Raw genomic sequence first — 9,432 nt, forward strand, 5'->3', positions numbered from 1 at the left:
AGGCTTCTTAAAATATCTTCAGCTGAAGTTCTAAAAATAGCAAATCGTGACACAAAGTACTTGACATTTTTGAGCATTACAAGCTTAGTTACGAATTTTGAAGTTCGGCAGACTAGGTGTGCACAAATTTGGTATGACCCCGTGAACGCACGTCTGACACTAACTACTATCGCCGAAGAACATCTAGATCACGCTTGCGTCTGCGCAGGGACCGTGGGAAACGACATCTGAGCATTATGGGAAAGGTTGTTTCAATTGTACTAATTGACTTGATGAGAAATTGTTATATAACGTGCGGAGAATAGGTAAGGGGGTCGTGCGTAGTATGAATTTATGGATTATTAGTTGTATTGTACTTGTAATCTTAACTACTAACATGTCTTAATGTACGTATCAAGCTCTCTAAGTAAATGTCTTAATAGCTGTGTTTTCCGGATTGGTCTAGCCAGTTATGCATTGTTATTTTTTTATTCTCTTTAGCTCCCAGCTTTCTGTGTTAGATGAGAGCCTCCACTGAATTAGCACACACACACACAAAATGAAACAGTCAATATTTATGCAATATTTCTCACTATATACGCAATTATAAAATATTCTACAATTTCTGAACAGATAATCTTATGGGATAGGTCAAGCACCCCGCGCCAATGTCAACAAGATTTTTTTTTGTGTCATTAAAAAGCAATTAGGTACTAAGTATGTTAACTGTGTACCTATTTACATAAAGCAATGTAATTTGATGCGACAATAGACTAATAACTGTCTGAATAGGTTATCTATTAACAAAGAGTTTTATTACTAGAAGGCTCCTAATTGGTTGGTCCCAATTTGTCGCTCGGAAAATATGGCTTTTATTAGCTCCTTTTGAAAATATACACGGTGATTTCTTATTATGTGGGGATATATTGATGTATAAGTATTTAAATGTTATTGCATATTTTAACACATACAAAGTTTTATTACAAGTTTTTAAAGCTTCCAGTTTTATGAGGACACAGTTACTAATAGATTAGATTTAGCTAAAGAAAATAATAAAATCCATAGCTTCTCTTACCGTGATAGAAAAGAAGACTACTAGCAGCCACAGACTGCAATCTATAAGTCGGCCGATAGACAGTTTAGGCTCAGAAATCACAATAAAGATGAATGGAAGTACGCACATTACAAAAATCCGGTACTTAGCTGTAATTAGACCGACTGAAAACTTCGAACGGAATCAAGATCAGATTAAAAAAATTTAAACCATCGCGTCAACTATCGTTCGACTGTTAAGTCATGGTTAAGTCTGAATTGTGTGGGTACTCTAATAATGACCAATAAATACCAAAAAGCAATTAATTACCTTCGCAATAAAAGTGACATAAAACAAAACAGCGCGTTAAAACAATGACGCAACGTTACAGATTAAAATAATATAGAGCACTTCCTGAACAACTGGTTAAGTGTCTGGTCGCTTATAGATTTATTCACGTAGGTACACTTCAAGACAATAGGAGGAAACAGTGTGGCGAATTCGCCTTGGGGTGTGTCGAATCGGGCACGATCAGACTTGGATCCTCTGACTTGCATTGTAGCTTGGACCTATTTTTTACCCTGTGTTAATTTAATTATTTGTGGAAAACTTTTAGTCATTGTACTTGTAGGGAGGTAAAGATTGCAATGTGTGTTAATGTATGTCAGTCATCAGAGCAATCATCAAATCAAAGGTCAATGGCAGATGATAAGACCTCTATAGAGTTTGGTGGAAATTCTAGGGGTACCTCAGTTTTTCGTGGGGGAAATTGGAATGCTCTTGTCTAGGTAAGATGTTAACAATGATATGACTTGAAATGTTTGGAAAGCCACCAATTGACGTCTTACTACTCTTGAGTACCTATAGACGTCAACGAGTTTTTAAAAGAGTCAAGTACTTTATCTCCTCATAGACAAATCTACATGTGAATGAAGTACCAGTAGTTGCAAATACTGTCGCAAATACTCAAGTAGTCTGTACCAGAAAAAAAATCATCCGACTGTTACATATTCAGGGTCAGCTTGCATTCCATTGGTCTGTTCGAATTATGGCAGCAAGGTCGCAGATTGTTACTGACTTAGAATTATCGTATTATCGTAAACACATGGTTTTATACCGTCTGGTAGGGCAGCCTAACCTATAGACTAACTTCTTTACATTAAACTATTGTCTAAACTCAATCTCCTATCGCAAAACAAGAGGTAGATCAGTAGTTGCAATCCGCAGTTACTGATCAACCGAAGAAAAGAGTTCACGTTTATCGCAGAATTTATTGAAACGAAGTTCGTCAGTAATAAACGTATGCGTCGCGTTTGGCGAATCCTGTATTAAAGTTCCCGTATTTAATGCACTATTTAAGTATTAGAAACTTTTCATAATACTAAAATTACCTGAGATTATGGCATTGCATTTAGTACCAGAGTATTTGTTAGTTTGTTAACTACGTTTTAAGATTCCCAGTAACCTGATACCCTATAAGTTTTAGGTACGTTATTTCTACTTCATTCATGCATTAGGTGAATAAGCTTTACCTAAAAGTCTGTCGGCCCACGCATCTATTATCTTGATATGCGAAAATACGTGGTCCCTATGCATCTGACTCACGATCATCATGTCTGCGTTTGATAAGGACCTCATCTGCGCTTAGGTTATAGCTCAACGTTAACTACCACAGTGTAAAGCTACTTTTTTTGTCAATAAACTTTTTTTTATCTGCTCTTCACCTACCAACGTTGGCCCAAGCATTTGTAATGTTTGGTGATTTGGTAAACGTTGGTAGATGAGAGATGACTTTGATAATGATCTTTGACTTCTACTGTATTGATAAAAACGGAATTAGTTTATTTATTTTTTGAAAATCAATGTTTAAACCTCTACAAAGTACGGTTAAATAGCTTCTTTCGTTAGACAAAAAGACTTTACATGGGAGGCCAAATAAATTCAATTGCATTCCTATATCGTCTATAGTTACTTAGCGTTTTTTTAGCTTAGCCTTTCAAACGGGGAAGTATAAGTATTGTTACTGACGTGACAACTAATTGAAGTTGCTATCAAGTATTAATTGCGTATCCTCTGTTCAAAGCGCTTATGTAATCACCAGTAAAGGTTGTCAACGGACCTAATATATTTAAATTAAATACTCTGTGTTGACAGCTAACACTGACATTTAAAGTCAATATCTGAGTAAGCAAGTGAAGATGGCACTACTTAACGTACTTGTTATATGAAGGATACGAATTCAAAGCGATTTATTTGTATTTCTTTTAAAACTGAGTTTCAATACATTTTGTAGTACTTTTTTTTTATTTCAGATATGCGTGGGCTACGTGTAAAAATAACATTTTAAAATAGATGCGGCAGTTCAAACGAATATGATACTCCTTAAATAGCGGTATTGATAAATACTAATTTAATACACGTTACCTTGTGTTCAACATTTTGCTCATTCAAATGTATTGCAAAATAGATGAAATCCTTGCCATTATCTAGATCTATATCAAATACAGATAGCATTTTTCGATAAAACATAAAGAATCATCAAAAATCTTATACGAGATTTATATCAAGATATAAATAAAAATGTCTGCCCACGCTTGCCGATTTCAATTTTTTTATGAGATATATCTTTATAATTTGGTCTGTCTTTACATAAGTGGAAGAGTTTGTGAATAAGTTTATCTCTATGGCTTAAAAGGTTAGCTACTTAAATATTAAATAATTTAAATTGTATCAAAACTGTGGATTGTTGCATTTTTAGCATTCGTTGTTAACATAAGCAGCTGCATATAAAAAATATCTGTTTACTAATTTATTATTATTTTTGGATTTTACATAGGATAGTAACTTGATCATATTAGAATAAAAACAAAAGAAGTAACATATCAATCCTTTGGGCATTTTTTTTGAAACTGACTGCACAACACCAAGGAGTTTGGTGTCCAAAGCAATTTAATAAACCAGAATAATTATTACCCAAAAGTAAACAAGGAATATAGAAGCGTGACATTCGTGACAATCTTCTGACTTTTATTTAGCTCCATTTATCTTTCATGGACCTTCCCTTTCATAAAAGTCAGTCGTCAAAAAGGCCAAGGTATCTCGCGTCGTTCGTTCAACTTTACTCAGAAATCTGTAGTCTCGCTTATTGTACAATAAGATTGAAGTTTGCTTACATTGAAGTTTATTTACAGAAGAAGGTACAGTGAATGAAAATAAAGTACTTAGTCCGTCTTTTCGATAACCCAAAAATAATGAAGACGTTTTTTAGGGTAAAACGGGACCCAATTGTTTTCGCTTCTCTGTCCGTCCGTCCGTCCGTCCGTCACCAGGCTGTATCTCATGAACCGTGATAGTTAGAGAGCTGAAATTTTCATAGGTGGTGTATTTTTGTTGCCGCTTTAACAACAAATACTGAAAACTAGAATTAAATAAATATTTTGGGGGCTCCTATACAACAAACGTGATTTTATTGTCCGTTTTATAAATAATGGTTCGGTAAAACCCTACGTGCGCGAGTCCGACTCGCACTTGGCCAGTTTTTTTCTTTTCTCTCATGAACGAATAACACGAACGAAAATTTTGATAAATGCTTAAAATGATTTCGAACTCGACTTTTTTTTTGTATGGAAGCTTTGCAGCAGAGTTTTCTTTCCAATAAAATCCTTAAACACATTTACGTTATTTACTGACACCCACTGAAACATACATTGGTATGTTTATTATACATACAAATATTTTCAAAAGAACTTGAGACCTACAAAGTTCACGTTCAGATATAGATCTAAAATAAAAACATGCGATTGCTGTCATCTCTTTACCTTCCGCAAACTGTCAGACATTGGGCATTTATCGTCTGATTTATCGGCAGATACGGCGTGTCATACGATTCAATTTACATACATATCATATGCAATGCCGATTGATATGACATATTTATGCTAATGACTGGTCATGTAGATAAGAGCCCTTAGATATTGCATGTTTTCCTTTGGATTTATGTCTTTTAGTACAAAAGTAAGTAAATAAATAATTTGATAGATACCTCCGTGAGAATGAGATCTGGTTGTTTTTGTGCTATTATTTTCATTAAAATAAAATTAAAAAAAAGAGGATAACTCTAGCATGGAAGAAATACTGGAGCATGAGGAAAATAATGAAAAACAGCACAGTGAATCTAAACAGTGAAATATATGAAGCAACAATACTACATTATTTTCATTAAGTACTTTCAATTTCAAGCCGAAGATGGTAGTCAATTTATAAATTCAGACCAGACAGACAGAATTGTGTTGCTGGGGAGTTTGTTCCACCACTTTAAAACGGAACCCAATTGTTTTCGCTCCTCTGTCCATCCGTCCGTCCGTACGTCCGTCCGTCTGTCACCAGGCTGTATCTCATGAACCGTGATAGTTAAAATGCTGAAATTTTCACAGATGATGTATTATTGTTGCCGCTATAACAACAAATACCGAAACTAGAGCTAAATAAATATTTTGGGGGCTCCCATACAACAAACGTGATTTCTTTGTCCGTTTTATAATTGGTACGGAACCCGTCGTGCAAAACATGTGAAATTTTGCAACAATTACCGAAAAAAAACCCTATTTATGGTCGGATGCATAGGGCGTGCAATCTACATCATTAACAGTTATCATGTAGGTTAGTGAATGGGCCACTTTAGCAAGGAGGCTAAGATCCGAGATGGCCCGATTCAATCAATCAACGTTGCGCCACTTTTAATGGTTTTTGTTAATTCGTGTGCAATAAGTAGCTTACTGCTACTATTTATACTACTGTTCACGAGTCGTGATATCGTCGTAAATCAGGATGACATGACGATTGAATTCATAGTATTTGATTCTGTGCTAATTTGAGGAATGAAGATAGCGATGAGACATAATGTTAATTAATAGCCTAATGACGATTACTTGAAAAAAAAGCAAATGAAAAGAATAGGATGATAAAAGTTCGTTATTTAAAGAAGGCAAAAGAGTGTCCCCCAAAACGAATGCTAATTACCACTTGGAAGAATCTCTCAAGGAACACAATTCCATCTGCGTAGTCAAATATGCCTAATATAAATTCTTTTGTAACTTGGAATGAATGAATTTTAATTTGTAGCGCAGAAGAAAATATCAGACTCTCTTCACAAATAAAAAAAATGCTTTATCCAATCTTTTGTTTTCGAATTGTTACTAGATTGCTAAAAGCATTCGGTACGAAACGAACGCATAAATACTTTTTGGACGTCAGTAAAAAAAAACACGTCGCCATGCCAGTGAGTTCATGGCAACATGTCATATCTCTTGTATCAATAACGACCACATTACGATTACGATTTAATCACTATTATTTGAATCTAATCAACATATGTCCACAGGCTGTATCGTAAGTACTTGTAAATCAAACAGCCTATGTCACACAGTGGGCGTTTTTTATTCCAACCAGGAAATAATACATATATTTTTTTCTTATCACCAACATTAAATCGAAAGTCCGTAAGCAATTAAAACTTGTTTTAATGAGTGAGAATTACAATATAGACTTACATAGGTATATGCATACATCATTATTATTTATTCCGGGTTTACAGCCTTGTAAAGGTGATATGATTGTGGTTTTCTTGGAAATTGTAAAGGAAAAGTATTTTTTTTTTATTAGTAAATGTTCTTACGTTCTAGGTACTTTATAGACCGTAAACATTATAAAAAAATGGAATAAGTGAGGTAATTAATTTAATATTATAAATGCACATGCAATTTTAAGGACACTGCTTTAAATAAATTACAGTAAAAACGAGCAAATATAATTTTGTTGGCTAAACAGACTCTAATAGAATAACTAAAAAAATAATTACATACTTGTAGCGTACAATACCTAAAACGCAAAAAATAATTGACACTGTCTATTTTTGTAGTGTCACATTTTGTATACCTACCTACTTATTTATCACTAAAAACCATTTTAGTATGATAATAAAAATATCTGACCTGCATCTGATTTTGATTAATTGTGTTCCTCTATTTGTGTAAATAGAAAATATTTATATTAATTCTCTTTATTAAACTTCCATGTCCTGAAGGAATATTTTATCAGAACCTGAATAATCTATACCTAACCACTGTGCAGGGACTCTTCCTTTATCTTCGCTTTTCTCAATCTTTGACCTATTCAACTGTATTAAAGAACAAATTATAAACAAACAAAACTAGTCAATTCATAAAAAAAAGCTTTGCATAGTCCAATGTAATGTGATTTTACAATCAATAATATCAATCAAATAAAAGTTGAATGTATTTGAAATATACTAAACATAACGTAATAAAGGCTATATTTTATCGAGGTACGGGCAGTGGTTCCCACGGGACGCGGGTGAAACCGCGGGTAAACTGCTAGTTTTAATATAAATTTAAAATAATCCAAGCTAACTTACAGCTGTAATTTTAATTCCATGCATGATGCAACATTAAAATAAAAAACTTGAATGAAATTTGTTTCAAAATGCAGACGCTTTTAGAAAGAAGTCCAATAAAAATTATGCAAGGAATATTTTAGCTATCAAGTAAAAACAACTTTTTCCATTTATTTTTTTACATATTATCCAATAATGGTAGAATATGTAGTTGCGTTATGTCATTAGTTAACTTTGTAACCAATACCCGAAGTCGCGTTTGCGTAAATATTGGCGACAGAGCCTCAAGGCTGTTCCAATTAAGCTATGGTCTGGCTAAAAATAAAATTCCTAAAATAATCATTACACGAACACAAATAATAGCGATCGACTCATTACGTTAGTAATGGCAATGATATTCGCTAATCAAAATACTTTTTTATACACAAACTTTTGCACACGCCTGTACTGCTAAATATTTTCTACGACTTACATTCAAATGACAACAATTTCTCATAGCCAAGTACATTCATGAGCAAAAGTTAATACACATATAATGTCATTAATTTAGACATTACGTATGTTGAGTAACCGCGTCGTTTTGTTATGAAATCAAGCGAATAAGATTCAAAAATGGATGCGACCAATTTTGTACTTTATCACAAACGCTTTAAAGCTCATTGAAAGTTAAATTTTTGAAGGATTTCCTTGAAACTTAGAACAGAATTTAAAGCAATTGATTTATGTACAAGTGGCACTACTACATATTTTGCATTTGTTTAAATTAAAGCATGAACACGCGGTATGACTGACAATAAAATTATTCATAGACTGTGTTACGAAATAAAAATATGAAGTACACAATATTAACTGATAATACAGTTTGATAAGCTTTACCTTAAAAGTCCAACGCCTGGGAAAGATCACGGAAAAACAAAAGACAACCAGTCCACTTTTAAACTGTCACGTTCGATTTTCCAAATTCGAAACACACTTTGACAGGTGAAGTTTTGGCGGGTGTTGTGCAAGATGGCGGTGGCGTCAGACGTGCGCACGCGCGGGCGATCTCGCGGGCACTGATCGGACCTCCTTTCCTTTTACTTCGAGACCTCTGTATTGACACTGGTCAGTAGAATAGATCAGCAGTAACTTCCGATGATGTATGCATGTTCCGGTTGGGATTTGTGATTAGTCGCGATACATTTGTAATAGGATATGGAAATAGGTGATTGAGAAAAGCCCCCATTTTTTAAGGATTTATGCGGTTTGTTACGGATATTGGTCACTATTGCTCTGTGTGTTTTATGAAAGTCTGACAAAAGGAGAGGAGTCGTAGTAAAGAGGATGGTGATGCAAGTTTTTTTTAAATGCACTTTAAAAGGCTGGTTTATGAAGGCTAGTATGGACAAGAAGATACAATTTTCTTTTCTATGTTATTAAAGCTAAGATATATGTATGACATAATTTATTTTAAAAAATAATGAATCTATTATTATGTCACACATACATTTTCTAAGGAAAGACATCAACGAAATGAAAAAAGTCTATTTTATAAATGAATGAAAGATACGTACATCCGAATTGATAACCTCTTCCTTTTTGGAAACCGGTAAAATGTAACACAATCCTTAAACAAATATGATTTCGTACACAATAAATAACTTAACGTTATATAAGTAACATCAAAAGTTGAATACATTTTATCCAATTTTATAACGTTTATCAAATGCAGAAACTAATATTATCTTAAGACAGACTATTATGAGTCATTTATGTCTTTAAAGCATATTAGACGCGACGTTTTATTGCTAATGAGAGTTAATTGAGTTTCCGTGCATGTTATGGTATAATAGTTACTTTTATATTGCAAATATTCTAAGCAGAAGTCCCAAGCCGCATAATCGGGTAAGTCGCAGGTACCCGATCCCCGAAGTTTCCATCCGGCATCCCAATAGGAGGGACCAGATCTAGACACACGGCAGTGTGTCCGCCAAGTTCGAGCAAAAAAAAGCGGCACACCGGCCGTGGG

The 9,432-nt window shown here is 34.0% G+C and overlaps 1 protein-coding gene across 1 annotated transcript in view; it reads right to left on the bottom strand.

Moving 5' to 3' along the window:
* Positions 1 to 8,464, bottom strand: part of LOC124638919 (protein spaetzle 3) — a 40,312-nt gene extending 31,848 nt beyond the window's left edge. The window contains exon 1 of the mRNA XM_047176073.1: positions 8,301 to 8,464. The gene's annotated coding sequence lies outside the window, so the exon portion shown is untranslated. The remainder of the gene's footprint in view (positions 1 to 8,300) is intronic.
* Positions 8,465 to 9,432: the final 968 nt, after the last annotated feature.

Source organism: Helicoverpa zea, chromosome 18, assembly GCF_022581195.2.
Source record: "Helicoverpa zea isolate HzStark_Cry1AcR chromosome 18, ilHelZeax1.1, whole genome shotgun sequence".
Taxonomy (NCBI): Eukaryota; Metazoa; Arthropoda; class Insecta; order Lepidoptera; family Noctuidae; genus Helicoverpa; species Helicoverpa zea.